The sequence below is a fragment of the Equus przewalskii genome, chromosome 13 (genome assembly GCF_037783145.1).
Source record: "Equus przewalskii isolate Varuska chromosome 13, EquPr2, whole genome shotgun sequence".
NCBI classification, from domain to species: Eukaryota; Metazoa; Chordata; class Mammalia; order Perissodactyla; family Equidae; genus Equus; species Equus przewalskii.
In genome coordinates, this window is record NC_091843.1 from 9,705,367 (window position 1) to 9,728,780 (window position 23,414).

At 51.5% G+C, this 23,414-nt stretch overlaps 1 protein-coding gene and 1 long non-coding RNA gene across 3 annotated transcripts in view; one reads left to right on the forward strand and one right to left on the reverse strand.

The window, feature by feature from the left end:
* The window catches only part of KCNIP1 (potassium voltage-gated channel interacting protein 1), a 344,476-nt gene that overhangs the window by 275,828 nt on the left and 45,234 nt on the right, over nucleotides 1-23,414 (reverse strand). The gene's annotated exons all lie outside the window — the stretch shown is intronic.
* LOC139075253 (uncharacterized) lies at nucleotides 7,483-11,664 on the forward strand. Of its 2 annotated transcripts, XR_011525456.1 has the most exons (4): nucleotides 7,483-7,696; nucleotides 10,124-10,201; nucleotides 10,474-10,617; nucleotides 10,743-11,664. It is a non-coding gene; the product is annotated as an uncharacterized lncRNA (long non-coding RNA). The 2 variants fall into 2 exon arrangements; XR_011525457.1 differs by lacking the exons at nucleotides 7,483-7,696; nucleotides 10,124-10,201 and adding an exon at nucleotides 8,488-8,939.

Below are 23,414 nucleotides of genomic sequence, written 5' to 3' on the forward strand. Positions count from 1 at the left end.
AGCGGGAGTTTCCTAAGCGCCGTGCACAAGGTTTCCCATTTGATTCTCCCGTCACCCCCGGGGTAGGGTGGCTAGGGATTTATCTCAGATTTCACAGAGGTAAGTGCTTGTCTGTAATCACACCACTGGTCAGAATTAAGCACAGCCTGGTCCTGTCCCAAGCCTGTGGCTTCAGCACCGGCTTGTACTTCCTTCTCCCGGGAGAGAACATCAAGGACACAGCTCAGTGCCGGCAGAGCGAGCCTGCAGAAAAAGCCAGATTGGCAAACAACCCCTTCCAGTGTCACTTTACAGCGGGGAAGCTGACACTGAGGTTGAGCTGTCTGCACCTGCAGGTGCCGGGCCCTCCGCCCTGGAATGAGAGCTCGAGGACTCGCTCCCTGTGGGTGGTGAGACTGCTCAGCAGGCTAACAGAGTCCAGGAGACTCTGACTTTGGGGATTGCGAGGAGGGCGGTGGGTACCTCCAGCCTGTGAGGAGCATCCAGGACTCCTGCAGCCTGGAGGCAAGAGAAGAGAGACACTGCACCCAAGAGGCTGGACTTTGTACTAAAATCTCACAGGGAAAAAGCCTGGCTGGTGGGCAGGAGCTGGCCAGCCTGCGGCCTGTGCCGCCCTCTGCTGGTCACTGGTGGTACTGACCACAGCTGGGGCCGTGTGGGCCTCAGGCCGGGGCCCCAGGGCGAATTCTCTGAGCCCTGACTCTGGCCACTTCCATCCCGGCTCAAGCACGCCCACATGAGCTATGTCCAAGGCCCGGGTTCCATCTTGTTCTCCGAGTGATGGAATGACGGTCATTCTCCTTCCTCGTCAACCCAGGTCCCTGGAGTTGCTCCTCCTGTCAACTGGGGACGGCAAAGATAGTGGCTTCCTGCCTGTACTTCTGTGGTGCACATCCTACTTGAACCAGAATTCTGGGCTCTCCTAAAACTGTCCATCCTGGCCTCCTAGGAGGGCTTGATAGCACCCAGGATGCCCCTGATTTGGGCCCTGGGGAAAGCCCCAGGGGCCTGCTCACTTCAGCCCCTGGGATAATATTAACAGTCACTGAGCACTCACTATATTCAGGCACTTTTCTAAAGAGAATGATATACATATATTCATATACTTAGTTCTCACAACAAACTTGTGAAGGCAGGACTAATATTACCCCCATACTATAGAAGACAAAAACTGAGATGCGAAAAAACTCCACCAACAGCTTGAGGTCCCACAGCCAGCAAGCAGCAGAGCAGGATTTGAACCCAGGATTTGGACCGAGGATTTGGTTTCTCAGTCTTTGCTCTTAAGCATGGCACTGCCCTGCTCAAGGTGGGCATAATCCAGAGGCCCCTCTGTGGCCAGACCCAAGAAGGCAGCCCAAGGCAAGCCATCCAGGCTGGGGAATGAGAGCTGAAGTGAGCAGAGGCACCTCTGGATGGATGGAGATGCAGAAGTCAGAGGAATGAGTATGATGTCTGTAGCCAGATGGGCCTGGAGAGGGTCCCAGAGCTGCTCTTGATGAGCTGGGAGACTCTGGGCAAATTGGTGCCCTGCTCTGAGCTCAATTTTTTCATCTGTAAAATAGTAATAACATTCCCTTCTCTGAGGGTTTTGGTAAATGTTAAATGGAATAATGTGAAGCATTTAGCAGAGTGCATGGCACACAGTAAGCTCTCAACACAGGTGGTTTCCTTTCTTCCTTTGGAATTGGAGGTAGACTGCCAAGCCATCAGAAGGAGGCAGGGGTGGTAACGATGATAGTGATGACTCTACCTTATAACCACTAACGGCTATCGTCAGTGAGTGTATGAGCTTTGGACTTACTTTTGCTCCATATCAATGGTTCATCCATGAAACTTTTAAAAACACGGGTCCCTGGGTCCCACTGATTTAATTGGATGGGCACAGTATTACGTCATGCCGCTTTCTTCTATGGCTCCCCCAAGTGGTTCAAATTATGCATCTGAGATTAAGAGCCACTGAGAACATTTTCCTCCTGCCTGCTCTTCTCCCATTTAATGCTCACTTACCATTCACGTCTCAGCTCAGATGTCACCTCTTTAAAGAACATTGCTTGACTGCTGAGACCAGGCCCATTTTTTCTATTTGATAGTATCATAAATCCCCATTCCTTTCCTTCAGAGAGAATTTATTTCATTTATGCTTATTTGTGTGGCCATTTCAATAATGTCTGTCTCCCTCACTAGACTGTTTTCCCATCTGTGAAATGGGGAGATTAATTCCCACCTCACAGGGTTGTTGTGAAGATCTAATGACAAAATGCAGGTAAAGAGCCCGAAGTCTAGGTGGCCCCTATGAATGGGGGCTCACTGCACGTTATCCAGGGGTCCCTTGGGGTAATGCTTTGCCATCTTCTAATTTCCAAAAATGAACACTTGCCAGCTTCAGAGCATCGACCTGGCCCACATCTCTCTGGGTTTAGGCCACCAGGTGGTCCTCATGTCACCTGAACTCCCCTGATGATACAAGCTCATATCATAGCTCCCTCAGCCATGAAATTCCATAAGTAACTGAGCCCTCAAGTGCCAGCTCTGAACTACTATTCTCATTTTGTGTGCCCAGCTGGTCTGTCTTTTTAATAATCAGATTATTCACTCGACAAATATTTAACGAGGGCCCAGTTAGGTGCCAGGCCCCACTCCAAATGCTTCACACATAGGATCACATTTCAGCAGTTTTGCTGTTTAAACAAAGCCAGTCCCCCTGCTTCCGGCTGAAACCTGAAATAAATGTCTGCAGGCACAGGAGGTGACGTAACGAGCGCAGGGAGGGTTTGGGGATGTGGGAAGGGTGGCCGTTGGCTGCTGGAAGCCCAGGCCTTATTGAAAGATCCCACTATTCAGCTCCATCTACACAAGCCCAGAACCACCAGTTAGATTGCCCTACTTTTAAAGAGAAACCAGCAGCCTGCATTTTTGTTTGAAAACCTTAGCTTTTAAAAAAATGGGTCAATTTGAAAAAAAAGAAGACAAAACACTGTTGAGGCCAAACGAAACCCAGCTGTCAGATAGGATCGCCCTTGGGGGGCCTTGGGCCTATGATATCCCGGGCACAGGCAGGGCAGGAGCAGGGGCAGCTTGGGGGGAACGGGAGAAAAAAGAGACTGATCTCCATCTGTCCAGCAAGGTGCTGAGCATGCGGCTCCTGCAGGGCAGCTGGCAGAGGCTTGGTGGGGGGACGCTAATTTCACCTGCCACCTTGACTGGCTGGGGTGCTCAGATCGCTGGTAAACATTATTTCCAGGTGTGTCTGTGAGAGAATTTCTAGAAGAGATGAGCATTTGTATTGGTAGACTGACTCAGGAAGATGCCTTCACCAGTGCGGGTGGGCATCATCCAGTCTGTTGAGGGCCTGAATAGGACAAAAAGGCAGAGAAAGGGCGAATTCGCTCTTTTCTCGAATGGGGACTTCTATCTTCCCCTGCCCTGAGACACGGACGCTCCTAGTTCTGGAGCCTTCAAACTCTGACCGAATTACACCCCCGGTTTTCCTGTTTCTCCAGCCTGAAGATATGCAAGATGATGGGAATTCTTGGCCTCCGTCATCACGTGAGCTGATTTCTTATAAGCCTGCTCTTATAGATCTCCATGTGTATCCTACTGGCTCTTTTCCTCTGGAGAACCTGACTAACCAGTGGGAATGCCTGGCCCCAGTGCACGAGGTCCCAGGAGGCCAGTTTCAGCAGAGCCTCGGTGCCCCGCTGACCCCAAACAGCAGAGCCGTGGCTCCCAGGCCCCGGGGGCTGGGACAGCGGGGATCTTGGTGGTGGGCAGGAGGTGTACGGACTGCCGCCCTCTGCCTGTTTTCCCAGCACCACCTAAGTCTCCCAGACTCTTATGAGATGCTACAGAAGACGCAGTGCAAATGCGAGGGAGGAGAGCCCACACCTGCAGGGTCGCATACTTGGTTTTGAGAACAAAAGACCAGCGAGCAGATGGATGACAGACAAACAGACGCGCATTTCTTCCACCGCTGAATTCTGGGTGATTCGTGCACATTCCTCGCTGCTCCACAGACAGCGGTGGGTCGAGCAAAGGAAGGAGATGCCGCACCGCAAGGCTGCAGGCAGCGCTCGGCCTGGGAGGAGGAGCAGCCAGACCGCCTGGTTTCTGCCGAGCTTGTAAACTCCAGGTCGCTTAGATTCACGACCCAATTGCCTGTAAAATGAGGCCGCTGTCGGCAGGTCCCGTAATTGGAATCCATTTCTCTAACTCGGAGCCGAGGCTGACCTGCTCGCCAGCAGCTGTTCAGGGAGAGAGAGGGAGAGTCTGCCCGCAGGGGGCGGGACTCGCAGGCTCGCAGCCCTCCCGCCCCTCCCTCCAGCGGCCGGATCCGCCCCTGTGTTTTCAGCTTGAAGACGAGAGGGCAGTGAGCAAATTCCGGGCGCCAGGAGGCAGGCTGGCCCTGTTCCTTTTGGGACTTGTGAAGACGACTGTTCAAGGGAGGGCTGAGGTCCAGTACGAACAGGACCACGCAGGGCAGCCGTCCTCGCTGCAGCTGCCATTTTCTGGGTCTCTTGTCATGAACTAGGAAACTGCACATCGTCTCACATAAGCCCTGCGACAACTCTTTTCCAGCTCCGTCCTTCACTGGTCCCTGGAAAGGGAAGGGGGCTCCCAAAGCGAGCCTTTGGTTTAGGCAGCATTTACTGAGGGCTTGCTTTAGGCTCAGGACTACAAAGGTGCTTGCCTTACAACTTTCCAGTCCTCAGGTAGACACGAGTATTTAGGAAAGTCACCAAGTACCAAATAATGCTGAGTGCTGCATTAGCCATACACAGTATGACAGGAGCCCAGGAAGTAACATAATCTCATTCAGGTAGAATTATTGCCAGAGAGGGGACAAATGAACTGGGCTTTGAAGGGTGTGTAGGAGTTTGCCAACTAGAGAAAGTAGAAGGGAGTGCTGGGCAAATAGAACAACTTGAATAAAAACATAGAAGCATTGGGGGTATAACAAGCACTTCAGTGTGCTATTACCTCGGGTATAAGAATATATGTGCTGGAGGGAGAAGAATAAGGAAGACAGATGAGGCTGGAGTTGGACAGTAATGAGCCTCTGATGGCACGCCATGAAGGTGGATTTTATCCTATAGGCACTGGGGACTCACTGCAGGGTTTTAGCAAGGAGAATGACATATCCAGGCCAGCTCTGCGTTTTAGAATGTTCCCTCTGGTGGCCGATGTGGAGAATGGGCTGCTGAGGAAAGATGGATGAGGCAGGACTGGGGCTAGGAGGAGAAGCTACCAGGAAATCACACTGGGTCCAGCGGAAGGAGCCTCCTAGCACTTAAGCTGTCACAGGATGGGAAAGGGCGGTGTCCAGAGGTAACAAGCTCCCCGTCAGTGGAGGGATCCAAGCAAGGGGGAGGCCTCCTTCATTGCCTTCTCATCCTGAGACGCCATAACTGCATGGACCTGAGAAGGACCTTCGTGGCTGGGGTGCGTAGAGAAGCCCCTCTCTGCTCGCTCCCCACCCACTGCCTTGTCACCAGAGGATGCAACCCCTCGGCTGCCCTGCTGCAGGGAGCTCCCTCAGCAGCCACCCCTGTCCCCTGGAGCCGGCAACCCCGACACTTCCTTTCCCACGCTCCCAGCAGGTGGGCAGCAGCCTAGACTCCAAGTCTGATCAGAGGGAAATCAAGGAGAAGAAATTTTTCCTCCGAGTATAAAGGGGAGAAGTTGCAGGAGATACACGCCTTTCCCCTGCCTGACTGTGGATGGGGCTGGTTGTGAGCCTGTGACGCCAGAGCAGATGCGGCCAGCCTGTGACTATTGCGGGACGGCAGAGTCCTAGCAGCCACCCAGAGCTTGGTGTGATGGACCTGCTGACTCAGTGGCCCTAGAATTGTCCACACCCAGACCCCTGCTCCGTAAGACAATAAATATCGGGGCTTAAGCCGTTTTCAAGTCAGATATTGTGTTCCTTGCTGCTAAATTCAGTCCGTCAGGAACACTGTTTTCATCGGAAACAGTACAGAATTGCACACGGGTCCAGGTCTGAAAGCACTGATGAGGCCTGTAGATTTTTTTTTTTTTTAAAGATTTTATTTTTTCCTTTTTCTCCCCAAAGCCCCCCAGAACATAGTTGTATATTCTTCGTTGTGGGTCCTTCTAGTTGTAGCGTGTGGGACGCTGCCTCAGTGTGGTTTGATGAGCAGTGCCATGTCCGTGCCCAGGATTCGAACCAACGAAACACTGGGCCGCCTCCAGCGGAGTGCACAGACTTAACCACTCGGCCACGGGGCCAGCCCCTGAGGCCTGTAGATTTTGACCTGCATCGTGGTGGAGACTGAAGAGGGCCTTGTCTCCTACAGTCTGCACTTTGGAAAAACACCTTGACCGTTTCTGCCCTTTCTCTCAAGTCAAGTCTTTCCCAGCCTCCTCCTGTTTCTGGATTTCCTTTTCATTCTTTTTTCTTATGCAAGCAATTTAGACTTCTCTCGACTTCTCCACTGAGGAAAACAGAGGTTCTCCCAGGACACACCCATGTCAGAAGGAGGGCACGGGAGGGAACGAGTGGGAAGGGAGCGTCTGAGCGTGGCGTTGAAGTATAAATAGGAGTTCACCAGGTGGAAGCGGGAGGAAGGCATTCTGGAAAGGGGGGCCCCACTTCTAATCTAAGAAGACTCTTTTCTTTCTATCATATGCTGAAACTGCTGACTCTGAAGTCAACAGTCTGCCTCATCGGGGGGGGGGGGGGCCTGGGCAGCTGGCCAGCTCCAGAGCTGGGGACTAGAGCAGATGCCACAGGGCGTGTGGAGGGAGGAGTCGTCTCTGGGCCATCTGGCCCCAGCAGCCTGGCAGCACCCTCTCCCTGGGGAGGAGGACTGGGGAGGTGGTGGCAGACCCCACGGGCGCAGCCTGAGAACAGCCCTGGGGCCTGCAGCAGGCTGGTGAGGTGGAGCCCAGAGGCCTGGCACAGAGGGGGCTGCTCACGTCCCTGTCTACACTGGCTAGGAGCTCCGGGCCTTGGGAGGAGTTCCCTTCCAGACCCCACAGTAGCTGTGCTTATTGGGGTCCAGGTCTTACCAGATACTGGCTGTGCGAGCCTGAGAAGCCATTTTACCTCTCTGTGCCTTTCTCAAAACTGGGGAGGAAGAATGTCTGCTTCACAGGGGCAGCAGTGAGGATTGAGGGAGGCGGTTGTGGCGATAGCGCTCGTGTCAGACTCAAGAAGAGGGTGGCCGCGAGCTACCAGCGCCACTGCTGTCTTCCTTGCACAGTCTGTGGAGGCCACAGGGAGGCTGTGCGTGGAGGGGCCTGGCTGATCACCCTGACGCACCAGAAATACCTGCCTTGGACGTGCGAACGGGCGACTCTCAGCACCTCCTTAAGGTCATGGCTTGGAGAGCAAGGTGATGCCTCCATCTTCCGGTGAACCCACCCAAGCTCTAGGAGGCCACCACCTGCCCTCCCCCCTCCACTGCCGCGGCAGCAGGAAGTGCAGACCCCGCTGTCCTCTCTCGGCCTCTCCCCTGAGGGGAGCCCTCGTCCTCTCAGCCTGGAGATGGCCCTGCGCTCAGTACAAAGCCTGCTTCCTCCTCGCTGAGGCCACACCACTCTCTGCCTTCATGCAGGGCAGGCTGGTGGGAGAGACCGGCTCTCAGCTCGACCCTCTACCAACCCCTCCTGTGAGCCGGATGGAAGGAGATGCATCCTCAGGAGCGCTCGTGGCTCCTGCAGTGGGAATCAGGTGAGTGTGAAATGCTCCTTCGGGTAAATCAGGCTGCATGGACACTGCCTGCTGTGCATTGAGCACCTGCACGCACAGGTGCTGTGTGAGTCTCTGTGCATACTGCCACCCATCCTCACAACGACTCTGGGGTCGAAGCAGTTAACAGTTCCATTTCAGAGATTGTACAACTGAGCCTGAGAGCGCTAATTGGCCTGACTTTGTGACCCGGGTCCATGCCCTTTACTCTGTCCCGCTATCAGCTGCCAGTGGGAGGCACAGCAAGAGAAAGTCAGGCTTCCAAATGAGCTGGAGAATGGAACAAACAAGACATGTGTTTTGTTTTGTTTTGTTTTTTAAAGATTTTGTTTTTTCCTTTTTCTCCCCAAAGCTCCCCGGTACATGGTTGTATATTCTTCGTTGTGGGTCCTTCTAGTTGTGGCATGTGGGATGCTGCCTCAGCGTGGTTTGATGAACAGTGCCATGTCCGCACCCAGGATTCGAACCAACGAAACACTGGGCCGCCTGCAGCGGAGAGTGCGAACTTAACCACTCAGCCATGGGGCCAGCCCCACAAGATGCGTGTTTTAACATGGTTGGTCTGGGACAGAGCAGCTGCCCCATTGGGCTGAGGCACCTGATAATGTTAAAAATCTGTGTGTGCGTGTGCGTGTGTGTGTGTGTGTGGGGGGTGCCTTTTCAGTCACACAGCATTAGCAAACACCTCCTCAGGAGTGCTTGCCAGCCCCTGGGGACACAGAGACCAGAGATGGACAAGAACAATTTCCCCCACCTGCCCCCCCCCCGCCCCCACCCCGGCTGCAGCTCTGCAGCAGAGTCAGAGCAAGAGAGAGGAGCCGCCCGGATGTTTTAAGGAGGAAGGGACTTGCTGAAGGAAGTCGGGGGCCTATGAAAGAACTGGAAGGGCTGGAGAAACGGTTCCAGGGATGACCCCTGGACGCTGCAGAGCTGACCTGCCAGGGGGCCCTGCTCTGAGGCTGCGGCTGAGATTGCTGAGCCCAGGAGTGCGCTGTTGGGGCTGTGGTGCAGGAACTAGGAGCTGCCCCTGCTGCTGCCGCCAGCACAGCAAACTCCTCTGGCGGCCGGGAAGCTGCAGGACAGACAGTGGACCGGCACCTCGGGATAGCTGTGTCTCCAGGCCTCGCCTGCCACAGAAAGCTCCAAGAGGAGTGGGAAGATGGCTTCCGCCCTCGGAATCTTGCTCGAGCTCATCTGATGGACATCCAGAGTCCTCACTCCCAAGGTCTGGGACCGGCTGTGGGCCCCCACTGCAGAGGAAGGGGCATGCCTGGGAGGGAGGGCAGAGTGTGAGCCAACTCAGGGACGTGGCTGAGTCCCTCTCCAGCCAAAATGGGGCGTCTGAAGCCTTTCTGGCACCAGTGACCTGCCTCATGTCCTGTTTCCTCTTTGGACTCAGCCTTGCAGATGCAGGGGGGGCATGGATTCAGGGACACTGGTGTCCCTCCTTCCTGTGAATACAGGGAACCCCAAAGGGCCTCCCAGATTTTCTTCACCAGCTCTCTGCCTTGCCCCATGACCAACATCACCTGCATGACTGGGATACCTGGAGAGAGGCCAGTTCAGCCCTGCAGGGAGCGTGGGGCCTGGAGGCGACGGCTGGTTTTCAGAATGAGATTCTCACTGTCTAGGGGCCGGGCTAGGATTAGCCCAGTCTAGACGCAGGGGAAATGGATGTGGCAGGTGAATGTGTTTATTCGACTAATATATATTGGGCACCTGCTAACGTTCCAGACATTCTTCTAGGGCTGAAGAAACAGGGGTGAACATCTCTTGTGGAGCTTACATTCTAGTGAAGCAGAAAATAGTAAGCAAGTCAGGAAATTGAGAAAGTCATGAGTGCTGTGAAGAAAATGAACAGAGCTGTGGAATGGAAAGGGTCCAGGGTGAGGGGGGTGCAGCTTTCAATGGAGGGCGCAGTGAGGGCCTTTCTGGGGAGGTGACTTTGAGCTTGGGTCTGAATGACAGATTAGAATCAGCTGTGGGAAGATCCGGGGGAAGAGGTTTCTAGTATGTGCAAAGGTCCTGAGGCAGGCATGAGCCTAGTGTGTCTGAGGGACAGAAAGAGCCAGGGTGTCCTGACACAGGATAGCGGTAGAGAAGAACAAGCAAATGTCAGCAGAGCTTGTATCACACTGGGCCTTGAGGACCATGGGAGGAGGCTGGGCTTTGTTCCAAGGGTGAGAGGAAGCCATTGGAGGCTTTAACATAGGAGAATGGCATGATCTGATTTATGCTTTTAGAAGCTGACTCAGGCTGCTGGGTGAATGATGGATTGAAGTGGGCAAGAATGGAGGCAGGGAGGCAAGAAGGAGGCTGTCATAGCCAACAGGTGAGAGATGATGAGCACTTGGACTAGGTTGCTGGCCCAGGAAATGGATCAGAATCTCTCCCCTATCACCCCCCCAGCCCTAACCCAAAGGAGTCCCTGGTTCTTTGAGCCCTGCTCTGGACTTCGTTGGTCTTATCGTTACCAAGAGGTGTGAGGTATGTGGAGTCTGAGGGGTGACGCGCCCTTTGTTTTTAGCCTTGTGTGATACGCTGGGGCTCAGACAGACTGATTTCAAATACAGGCCCTACTACTTACTATGGAAACGTGGAGAGGTCCGTCATTTCCATAGGCCTCAATATCCCCATCTATGAAGTGGGAATAATAATGCCTTCTTGTGGGGAGGATGGACGGTGAACATGCCAGCCCAGTGGTACACCCACAAAGCAGGCCTTCATGCCTGCATTTCATTCCACGTCCCCTCACTCAGGCTCCTGCCACCCAGCACATGGAGAAGGAGGGGACCCAAACGGCCTGGCGGAGAAGCCCGCATAATGCAACTGTCAGCAGCAGAAGGAAAGGCGCCTGGAACCGCTCTGACGGCGGAGATGGCAATGAATGATTTATGTCCAGGGTAATGGTTACATAAGCAGCTGTTACATTCTAAGAGCATCATGCAAACAATATGAAACATTTATTTAAGTGGTTCTACACTATGGGGAATTTGATTTAATCAGCCTTTATTTCTGTTCTCATTAGAATGAAGTCTGGCAACTTTAGTAGAAAGCCCTACCTCCGTTCGGTAGCTTCCAGCTACTGAAAGCAAATATTTCGACTGTGCCACAATTAAACATTTATACAGCACCCGGCTCCCCATCTGGCCTGCGGATGGGAGGGGAGGCGCGGGGAACTCACGCCACGAAAGTCTTGCACAGAATGAAGCAAGAAGCACCCTCACGTCTAATGGAGAGTTAATAAACCACATGAAGAGCCCATTTGCAAGTAAAAACAGTTCACCGATTCCTAAGACTTCTCTGATGTGCTGGGGGCCATAGGTAGCTAATCTGAGCTTTCTCTGGGTGGGCTTTGAATCTCTGCTGTTCCAGGCCAGGTGGGACATTTTGCTTTTGTTTTTATTTCTAAGACCATCACAACTTACAAATCACGGAAGATGCTAAGAGGATCCTCTGAAGATGATGTGATTTATTTAAAATTCCAGCAAGATTTCCGTGAATTATGTTACTAAATTCAGGATAGGGGTTCCCCTGGGGAGAGATTCCGGAGGGGTGCCCGAGGGGTCTTTTACCATAGGGGCGATGCTGTATTTCTTAAGCTGGGTGGTGGCACAGCGATATCTCCTGTAATTCTGCAGATCATTTTGTATGTCTTATAGAGTGTTTAGTACAAATAGAAAAAGAGAAAAAGGAATGCACTGGGTATTGGAGTGAAAAAACTGAAATTCCAGTCTTGGCTATGCCACTGTTTTTGTGAACCTTGGACTTGCCTCCTGCCTTTTCTGGGCCTCAGTTTCCCTATCTATACAAAGGCAGAGGTGGATTAGAGCAGTGTTTCTCGAAGTGTGTTCCCTGGATCACTTCTCAAGTGATGTCCCTTTAAAATAAAGGATTCCAAGTTAGTGAAGTCTGGGAAATGCTGTGTACTCCTTACCCTCTGGGAAAATCATAGAATGGTAGAGGTTCTGAGAAATCCTGTGCAAAGAAGTCTGTTCTGTGAAATATCGAATACCACCATGAGGTACCAGCATTCTGTACAACAGTCTTTGGGACCTGTTATTCTGGATTAGTTCAAAGATCCTTTTAAATTCTAGATTCTTTAAGTTAACAATTCAGGCCAGCTTCCTGTCCCAGGACAGGACAACCTCTAACCATCCCAGGAACAGAGAAACCAGACATCCCGGCTCATCGCTTTCCTCTCGGTGAGCCCCTGAGCATCCTTTCTCTCTGCTCCAAGTCTCTCTGTTCCTGCTCCTGGCCTCACCCCCTCCCGCTGCTGGGAAACTCCTCGTCAGCCATTCGCTGGAATTCCTGGGTGTCTGTCTTTCCTTTCTCCTTGGCTGCCCGCCCTAGGGGTATAAACTGTCCAGGCTGTCCATTGCTTCGTATGAGATGATAAAGCTGAGGACCAGAGAGCCGTTGTGTGACTGAGACGTGGTCACACAGCCAGGGGGTGGCAGGGCTGAGACCAGAACCAAGTTCCCTTCTCACTTCCTCAAATGCTCTGCTTTATATCCACTTTACCTGCCACCTTGTGCTGCCATTTAAGCACGTATGTCATTGCGCACTATCACGATGCTGTTTTTCTTATCGTTTATCTCTGATGGTTTTGCACGTCTCCCCAGGGAAGACTATAATCTCCTTACAGGCGGAAGTCACGTACACATCTTCACAAAACCCAGTGCTTTCCCCAGGACAGCGTGGTGTGGAAATGCTCCCAACGCCAAGTCAGCAAGCGCTTCTCCTGCTGCTTCTACCCCTGCCACGCCAGCTCAGCTCCAACCGCTCCACTCTTGAGTCATGTACTACAGTATTTTGTTCACACAAAGCCATGTTTAAAGCTCCACCTCGACCATAGGGTAATTCGGAAGGCTAGGACCACATCAGCCCTTGTCACGGGCTCTTGATCAATTACCTACAATGGTTAACTGGAATCTTCAAATAACCACACACAATGTGAATGAGAAAGGTACAACTTGGAAGAAACCAAGTTTTTACCTTGGATTAAAAGAGAAGCTGTATAATTTCTAAAGAGAAGCCCTTTACACAATTGTACAGTGAAATTAGGCATGAAAGGGAGGACATCTGCTTTTTTGAAGAATTGTTTGTTTGGTTTTGTTTTCTGTGTAAAGAAGATTTGCCCTGAGCTAACATCTGTTGCCAATCCTCCTCTTTTTCTTTTTTTTTTTGCTTGAGGAAGATTAGCCCTGAGCTAACATCTGTGCCAATCCTCCCCTACTTTGTACATAGGATGCCTCCCCAACATGGCTGATGCGTGGAGTGGGTCCCACCTGGGATCCAAACCTGTGAACCCCGGGCCACGGAAGCGGAGAACTTTAACCACTTGGCCATGGGGCCGGCCCCTTGAAGGATTGTTTTAAACATGCATTCTGGAAAACAATATCATTTTCTGCTAAATCATTACGTGACTAGGAAACAGAAAGGAAGCGTGGCTGAGGGTTGCCGGTAGCGTGGTGGCTTGAGTTCGCTTCATGGCTGCGTATCTGCCCTGGGGCCCCACTCAGCAACGACACCCTCTCCCCTACAAGGTCTCGTTTTTGGGGAGCTAATCACCAGGCCGATTGTGCTGTTACCCTAGATGCACACAGTTTTGTTCTAGATGTTTTTGCAGGCGAGGACCATCCGTCCACTAGATGGCAGTGTGCCTGCGATGCGGTCTCTGGGGCCTGCCCCTCAGGCTGTCCACAGGGTGGCCGCCAGCCACATGTGGCACTGAGCCCTTGAAGGGTGGCTAGTGGGAACTGAGATAGGCTGTAAGGGGAAAATGGCCACCAATCTCAAAGACTTAACAGCAAAAAAAAAAAAAAGTACAATATCTCGTAAATAATTGTTTTCTGTGGATTACATGTTGAATGATACTATTTTAGATGTAGTGGGTTAAATATAATATTAAAATCAATTTTGTCTGTTTCCATTTACTTTTTAATGTGACTACTAGAAAACTTAAAATTACGTATGTGGTCTCGTTATGTTTCTGTCGGCCAGAGAAGAGAGAGCAACGTGTGTAGGAAGGCGGTGACGGGGCGACGGGGCACCTGGGCGGAGCGGGAGTAACGTCTGTGCCAAGTGGAAGCACGTGGGCTTCGGCAGTGCCCGCCCGGGCTCCAGCTGTGGCTCCCTCGCTTATTTTGGTCTCACGACCTACCCATTTGGCCTCCCCATCTACTAAGGGGCACACAAATGTTCCTTCCTCATACGGATGTTGAAGGGGTGAGCTGTAGGACAGCCATGGGTCATGGTTCACTCAGGCCTGCATCCCAGGGCAATTATTAACAGCCCCCCTTCAGTCAGTCCCTAGTTAAATGAGATCACGCATATTGAGCATCTGGCACACTGTAAATGCACAATTTTATGTATGTAAATAGATCACACAACTCAGATATTTAACACGGTGACTTTCTTTTCTATTATTCCATGTTATTTCTGACTCCAAGTCCCACTTCTGCTTGAAGCAGAAACTCAGCCTAGTCATTTTCAGGTAAATTTGGTTATTTCAGAATTATACTTGAATCCAGAGCTCTGTCTCCTTCCTTCTTCCAGGGGTAGCATCTACGTTGGGGGTGGGTAACTAATGGAGGTGTAGGGCGTCGGGCAGGAGGGGATATTGGCTCTTTACTTGCTTTCTCCACCCAACTTTGTCCCTCCACCTCTCTGGTCCCTTCCTCTATGGCTGATGACGCCATGGTCCTTCTGTGGCCCACAGGTGTGCATCCAACTGTGGAACCCCCAAGCCCCTCTGAGGTCTCTGCCTCCACACCCTCCTGGGGCCTGGCCATGGCTGGCCTTTGCAGAGGTTGGCACTGGAGGCTGCCTCTGTCCTGCCCTCTCTGAGTCTGCTCCCTTCCTTCCATTCATTCAGACAATGACTTTACAGTGTAGAGTGGGAAGATCCGTTCGTTCAGTAACCACATAGACGGCTCTGACCCAGGTGTTTGGCAGAGCTCGTGGGATACAGAGACAAACAAGAAAGGCTGCCAGCCTCAAGGACAGCACAGTCTTAAGCAAGACACTCACCCGAATCACAAGTGGAAAACGATCACTTCCAGAAAAGATGTGCAAATAGAGGACTGTGGGATGGGAGCGGAGGAGCTGGCTCCTTGTGGGAAGGAAAACCAGGGTCGGGAGACATGTCTGGATGAGTTGATGTTGAACAGTCTTTGAAGAACACCTGGAAGAGTGGAGGGACCGTGACCCAGCAGAGGGCCCAGCACGAGCCAAGGCTTGGGGAGGGGACGGCCTTTTTGTGTAAAGACTTGGTGGTTCAGTTTGACTGAAGGGAAGGCTGTTAACGGTGGGGGGAGGGTGAGAAATCAGGCTGAGGTGTTTGGGTTTGGTCCCGTTAGCGCTGGTTTTTGAATTGGGGAGTGGGTAGGATGGGAACTGTATTTCAAGGACGCAGAAGTCACACAGAACACAGACAGAGTGGAGAAGTTGGGGAGGAGATGGGAGGCAAGGGGACCCCGTCAGGAGGCCTGGATGAGGGAGGGGCTGGAGATACGGTGTGAAGGGTTCATTTGAAAAATGCATTGCTGAGGCTGATTTCATAGGCTTTGGGCACTGATAAGATGTGAAAATTTGAAGGAGGGGCAGATAAGATCATTTTGAGGTTTGGAGTGGGTGGGGAGTGAAAGGGCAGGGCTCACAGAAAAGAGAGGATTTAGTTTGGGAATAAAAGTTAAAGTCTTGCTATGGGCATAATGAGTTTACGGGTTTGGTTCCCCAAATGAAGACGTCTGCTGGGCAAGACCAGACATTAGGAGAGAAGATCAAGTTGGACAGGTCAATTTGAGTCACTTTATTTTAGAGAATTAGGACTGAGGAAAGGAAGAAAAAGCAAATGGGATAAGCCTGTCAGTCAGACTCTCAACCAGAAACAGATGCCACACTAAATTCGGGTAATTCGAGGAGAGTTTATTTACAAAAAGATCAATGATGGAGGTGTCAGTGGGGTGTAGAGAAAGCACAAGAGACGATTCAAGACCAGGGCAAGAGCAGCAGAACTTTCTTTCGCTCTCCCTACACCTGGAGGGAAAGTTTACTAGAACTCAGAAAACAGGAGTGTGTGTGGAGCCAGACTCCTGGAAAGTGCCCTTCTGTCCAGGTGACCTCACAGAGAGGGAACCAGGTGAAAATACACCCGTACCTCTGCTCCCTGCTCCTCTGATCACCTGTGTCATCTCCCCACTGGCCGAGAGGGGATCCTGGGAGACACGGAAGGTTCCGGCAAAGCAGCCATTGCCCCATTGTCAGGGAAGAGGATGCTCACTAATTCCTCAGGAGGGAAAGATGCCTGGCTGTTTATTCTTTTATTCAATAACTTTTATTGGATTTCTTTCTTATTACAGATGTAGTGCATGTTCGTTGTAGGAAAATTAGAGACTATAGACTAGCAAAAAGGGGAAATTAAAAATCATTATGGATCCCACTGCTCAGACAAAATCACTGTTTACAAAAACGCAATTTTTCTGGACTTTCCTGTTAAAATATATAGTGTAAATGTCTTCCTCTGTTGGCACACACGAATGATGTCGTTTTAAACAGCACCTTTTATATGGTGGCACCACCGTGCATTTCAATAACCCCTCTCGATGGCGATGCAGTTGACACATTTTAAGCAATACTCCATCTCTGTAGCTAAAGGCTTGTTCCTCCTAGACTCAGTTCCCAGAAGTGGAATTGCTGAGGCAGAAACACGTATTCATTTAAAAGGATATTGTGACATTTTCTGATACTAATTTAAAAAAGAGAATATAATTTAAGGGTTAGAGTGCAGTTTCTTGGCCAAATCTGGTTTAGAATCCTTAGTGAATCTGGGCAAATTACTCAACACTCTGGGGCTCAGTTTCCTCATCTGTGCAGTGGGGATGATGATCACAGGAGGGGGGGCCGACTTGACGGCACGTAACAAGTGAGGGTCCTCCCCGCCGGCTGTGGTGAGGACCCTGAGAGTCACTGAGCATGACACGCCAAGGATAGAGCTCAGGACATGGCAAGTACTCCAAACAAAGTCAGCTGCAGTTGTTATCAAAAGTCTTCGGACACCGGAGAGACCAAGTGGCCTCAAGTCGTTCATGTTAAATGCGGAAATGCAGCTTTTCCCTTGACGACCTTCGAGCCCAGCCTGGTCACAGCATTGCCACGCAAAGCGGGGAGGGCAGCTCTGACGGGGCGGAGTCAATGCCACCCCAGGGCTCCAGAGGGTTTATCTGCGTGTCATGAGTCCCTTCAACGCTCTTTCCTCAACATCGCTTCTTTAAGCTGAGTTTTGTGAGGAGCCAGAAGGGAGAATCCAGGCCTTGCTTGCCAGGGCCTGGATCTGCGATTTCCCCTGTAGGCGACGCAGGGCAGGCCCGCGGGGTTCTGAGGGTGGCCAGCTTTTGATGAGGGCAGAGCTGTCTAGGCGGCTCGGCCTTGGGGAGGGAAGGGCTGACTCTCTCCCACCCTGAGATGTGGCGTGCGGCCATGGCAGCTCTCACTTCAGCCTCAAGAGTTCAGGCCCGATTTAGGAATCCTCCCAACCTGCCCATCGTGAGGGGGCAGGACAGCGAGAGAGGGGAACGAGGCCGTAGGCCATAGCAGAATTTGGGGGCAACTATGGGGCTCGCACCTTGGCCTCCCAAGCCTCTTAATCAGGCTTTCTTTTTTTTTTTAAAGATTTTGTTTTCTCCTTTTTCTCCCCAAAGCCCCCCGGTACATAGTTGTATATTCTTCATTGTGGGTCCTTCCCGTTGTGGCATATGGGACACTGCCTCAGCGTGGTTTGATGAGCAGTGCCGTGTCCGCGCCCAGGATTCGAACAAATGAAACACTGGGCCGCCTGGAGCAGAGCGCGCGAACTTAACCACTCGGCCACGGGGCCAGCCCCAGGCTTTGTTTTTTTTTTCCTCTCTTTTTGGCTCTTGGCTCTGCCCCTCCTCTCCCCCACTCCCTCTCCTCTCTAACAACCTTCCACGTACCAAGTCTATTCCCATCTATGAGGTTTGCAACCGCTCTTCCCTCTGCTTGGAATGCTCTTCCTCAAACTTCCTGTGGTTGGCAACTTCTTGTCACAGAGATGTCACCTCCAAAGAGAGCCTTCTCTGATCACCTCCTCCTTGCCTTCCTCCATTCAACAAAACTTATTGAGAACTACTAGCGTCAGGCACTGCTAGGCTCCGGGGATAGAGAGGCCATCGAGATAGGCAGGGTCCCTCGTGGAGCTCACATTCCAGGGGGCCCAGGGAGACTGCGAGTAAACCTAGTCTCTGCCAGGAGATTATCAGAGAGATAAGGGTTCAGCAGAGAGATGAACAGGGTGTAGGACGGCGAGTCTCCGGGCTGGTTTGGATCGAGCGAGCGGTCAGAGGGCTCTCTGAGGTGACATTAATGCTGAAATCACTCAAAAAAGAAGAAACCGGCCATGTTCCTGGAGACGCTACAGCAGCGGTTCTTATCTGGGAAGTTTTGTCCCCCTCGAGCCATATGGCAATGTCTGGAGACACTTTTGGTTGTCACAACTTGAGGTGGGGCTGTTGCTACTGGCCTCTAGTGGGTGGAGGTGAGGGATACTGCTCAATGTCACATGATGCGCAGGGCAGTCCCATGACAGAGAAGTACCCCGCCCCAAATGTCGGTCGTGCTGAGGCTGAGAGTCCGGGGCTGGAAGGTTAGGGACCCAAGGATGAGGAACATTCGAGGGGAACCAAGAGGGAGAGGCAGGCAACGGGCAAGCCAATACAACAGTACAAAGGCGGGAACAACTAGCAGGGAAGTCGCTCCATCTGTCCTCCATCCAGCCCATCCCCTCACTCAGAAGAACAAGGAAGCAACGTCCACATGGGCGAGCCTGATTAACAACCATCGCGTCTGCTCACGGAGAAAGTGAAAAATATGACAGTAGCTGACATGCTACATTCCAATTCAGATAAGTGACATTTATGATTCATAAATGAGGAATGAGTTGACACTAGGAGAGGACACTGAATGATACGAGGCCCCCACCCTCTCACTCCACTTCTGCCGTTCGGGGCCAGTTTCTGGCTCCTGTGTGGATGGTTCTAGTGGCCTAAAGCCATGGAGTAGGGCTGGAAACTCTTTTCCACAGGCCCCTCCCAAAAAATGCAAAACGTTGAGAAGGTTTTACTCCCCCCAGGAGATCTGAAGCAGTTCAGCTCTCTGCCTGCACTCAGACCCTGCAGACAAAAACGACGAGGTCAGAGGACCGCCCCTGGCCTGGGTGACTGTGGCCTGGCCAGGCCTGGGGTCGAGAAGCCTCACTCCCTTCCCCCTGCCCCGTCTTCCACTCTCCCCTCACTTTCATCGGTGCCAAACATCCCCTCATTCCTAGGAGAATCATGGTCAAACCTGTCCTCATTCATACTATAATCATATAATAATTATTTGTGTAACATCGGGTTATGTCTATGTGGTGTTTTTCTGTTTATAAAAATCTCCCATTTTGGTTAATTTGTTGATCTTCACGACACCCTGTGACATAGCTACTATTATTATTCCCGTCTCACAGATGAGGAAACTGAGGCTCAGAGAAGGGCAGGGCCTTGCCCAAGGCAGAGATACACATAGATACTTGGGATGTGAGTCCATCTCTCCGACTTGAGGCCTTGAGTCCTTTCTAGCACAACACAGCTGCTGTGCGAGCTCTGTGACATTTAATTGCGTGTAGCTATGTTTAGAAAGGTTTCATTATGACAGGAAGGGACCCCTGGAGTGCCACGGCCAGGTGTGACACTCTGAAATTGTCCATTGCAGCCCTGCCTCCTGACCCCAGCCCCTGGGCGCTGAGGCTCCCAGGCGCCACCAGCTGCCGCGCCCCTGTAGTCTGCACGCAGCAAGGTGCTACCCTGGTGCTCAAGCTGCTAGCACGTGTGGGCCACACACCCGCAGATCTGCCCCCATCCTTCATGCATTCACTCAACAAATCCTCACTGAACACTCAGCACGTGCCGGATGCTGCTCTGGCGCTGGGGATCCAGCTGTGTAGCAAACAGACAGCAATCCCACCCGTGTGCCATGTACACATTGATGTCCTTGTGGGTAGGGGATGGTGGAGACAGATAAACAAGGCAAGTAAAATACAGAGTATGTCAGATGCTAAAGCAGGGGTCACGGGGTGGCACGTGTTAGTATTAATGGGCGGTGTGGGAAAATTTAATAGGAGGGTCAAAGAAGGTCTCACTGAGAAGGGGGCATCTGAGCAGAGATGGGAAGGAGTGAGTCACGTAACATGATGAGGGAAGAGCACCGAGACAGAGGGAACAGCTGGTGCGGGGGCCCCAAGGTAGGAGCCAGAGGAGAAAAAGCCAGATTGGGCGGCAGAGCCGCCCACCACTCAATGCTGGAACCTTGGAGAGGGCTGCGTCCTGCTCTTCTCTGTCCTGTGCAGCACTGCCAGAGTCTCTGGAACTTGGTTTTGGCTGCACTTGTTCAGTGATCTCCTTGGGGCAAATGTGCAGAGGTCACATTTCTGGATCAAAGGGTTTGCACGTTCTAAGTGGTCGGAGTTGCTCCCTGAAGCCCTCTCTTACAGCGTTTTTGCTCTTTCCTCCTCCCCGCTTGGTGCACTGTGCTGAGAGAGCCGGATGGATCTTCCCCCAAATGCCTTATCTCCTGCTCCTTGAATGTTCCGAGACCTCGACGCTCCTGCTTGCCACAGGAAAGGCTCACCTTTTGGGCCTGGCCTTCAAGGCTTCCTCTGTCTGCCCGTAGCAGACTTCTCCCACCTTCTCTCCCACTGCTCCCTGCAGAGTCTACTCCCTCTCCAGCAGACATTGCCTCAGGGCCCAGTGTGTGCCTGGCCCTGGAAAAACTGAGAAGCTGAAAACCAAAGGGAGTTCATCTGACTGGTGGGTCCCGAGTCAATTACACTGTGCGCGGTGGGCCGCAGAGGCTCGTGGCCAGCTGTCCCTGCACCCTACAGTCCCTCAGTCCCACTTACCTCTCAACCGTGTATCCTTTATTTCCACCAGACCCAACGCTCATTCATTCAACAAGCACAGGTCACCACCTGCCATAGACAGGCTCTCTGCCAAGTACTGGGGTCCCCAAAATGGGAATGACGAGGCCCAAGCTCTGGTAACTTTCCCTCTGAATTCCTCCAACCCTGCTGGGATTCCACCCACCCTCGGAGTCTCCTCGACCCCCCAGAGCCCAGGCAGCTCCCTCCTCTGACCTCCCACAGGAGGTGGTCTCTGCCTTCCGTTTGGCAAGAGTTTATAGACACTGTCACTAACTGTTTTTTAATAGTTCTGTGTTTCATCTCTCCAACTAGAGTGAAGTTAGGAGAGGCCAAAGACTACATCTTATTTTAGATTTTTGCAATCTTCTCTGCCTAAAAGATTATCTGGCACATAGTACTTGCATATTAAACATTGGTTTTGAGGGGATATGATCATGCCTCACCTCTGTTTGAAAAACATTTGATAAAATCCAAATTCCTTAGCCTGGCACTCAAGGCCTTTCTTTTAGGACTCCGCTAGACATCACCTCCTCCAGGAAGTTTTCCAGGAATGCTTATCTCAGGTTGATATAGAGCCATTGACGTACATACATGCACGCACGTACACTTACAGACACACACACATGCACATTCCTCTGCTGTCCTCTATCAGAACAGCTGTCTTCAAGATGGATGAGAATTAGGTCTTCAAAGGTACAGACCCCTGGTTCTAATGTTGGCTCTGCCACGTGTTGGCTGTGTGGCAGTTCCCTTACCTCTTTGGGGTCTAAAATAGGCATTGTAATCACCTTTGCCTCCTGGCACCACAGGCCCATGGAGAGCCGCGGGAAACCAGCATCAGCTTCTCACTGGTCTGCCTGCTCCCCGAGGAAGCCCACAGCTGGCTTTGTCCCCCTCTAAATAGCCAGTTCATGTGGGGGCCCAGGACAGAGAAGATGCTTAATTACTGTGTGTCAGGTGGGTGATCCTGCACGTTCGCCCTGAGAGAAAGTCTGACAGATACAACGGTCTGTCATCCCAGGAAAGCAGCACAAAAGCCACTGACAGGGAGTTGATAAGAGGAACAGGCCCAAGCCAGAGGCTGAACATGCCTCTGTTTGGGGCCCTATTTCATGCCCCTCCCAGGGGTCTTTGTGCAGCTGAGCTATGCCAACCTCAGCATCCTTCTGGCAGATCCGTTCAGACTCCGTTGAGTTCTTCTCTTGTATCCTCATTCGAATAATGTATATTTTCCCATTATGATTTAATTTTCTCCCTTCCTCCCACCCAGAGCGCTTTGCCCACACAGATATGGGCCACAGCTTGCATTTATAGCATCCTTGTTAATCCTGCCCTGACCTCTGGGCTCGGTGCTCAGTCTGGGGAAACCACTTCAGCTCCCTTTCCACAGGGCCTATTAAAACGCCTTTCTTTTAATTGGTCCACAACAGAAGATGAGCTATAAAAAACTTGAAACGCCAGCTTTCCGTTTCCATTTCAGGGTGTAGGAAGGACATGTGGGTGCACCTGTGTTGTGTCTGCAATGTCCTGTGTGAAGGCCTTGGGGGCCTGCCTGGAGCAGGCTGATGAGCCAGGACGGCTGGCAGGGGCTCATGGGCCCTCTGAAGGTTTTTCTGGGTTTCTGATGGTTACACGGAGCTTAGAACAACAACAACAAAATGTAAAATTGGATAAAATCGTAGATTCAAATTTGGCCATCAGCAAAACTGTCCTGTAAAAATGCTGGTCAGACACTATTAAACTTAAAATACTCTTAATCTTAAAAGTTAATCTTTCAGATGCTTACTACATGCCCTTGTGCATTTATTATACTTTAGACACGATTCTAAGTACTTTCCAGGAATTCACCCCTCAAACATGCACAACAACACATTTGAGAAATATATGATTTTTTCCTTTTTTCAGTTGAAGATATTGAGGCATAAGGAGGGCATGCAATTCAACCAAATAACCTAGTGACAAATAGAAATGGCAAGCAATAGGATATGTTGGAGTATATGAGGAAGCCATTTGTTGTAAACCTAATGTGGCCTGACTTTGTTTTTTTCCAAAAGGGCCTGACATGGCCATTGAGTGTGTGTTGTATATCTGCTTTAAACATTTCCCACGGCAAGAACAAATGGCCTTAAGATGAAGGTGCAACTTCCCCCCAACATTGGCATTCCCTTAAGGATAAGCATCTTTCCTTAGGCTAGGAACTGATTGCTGTGCTCACTTGTGACCACCCAGCTCGAGACAACAGACCTGCCACCCTGCTGTGTCCACCGAGACAGCAGACCTACTACCTGCTGTGTGCATCAATCGCTGTGCTGACAGAGCAGTCTCGTGACTACTGTAAAATTCAATCATATCTGAAACATCCTCTTCAAGGATATATAACCACTCTGTACACCCCACTTCTTTGGTGCCCTTTCTTCCTTCAGGAAGAAAGGCCCCGGGCCACAGTCCTCACGTTTTAGCTCAGAATAAACTCACCCAAATTTTCATTTATAGATTGGTTATGGATTATTTTCATTGACGCTAGCTCTAAGCATCGGATGGCCATGGCTAGCATGTGTGTGTCCCTTCAGAAACTGGTGTAAGACACCCTGTTCTCTGGGTGGAGGCCCAGGGACCACAGCGTGGTCACAGGAGCACTGGGGGCCAGCCCCCCTTGCCCTCTTGTATAGGAGCCCTTGCACAGGGCATAACCTACACGGTAACCCTGGTGGCAGAAGTGGG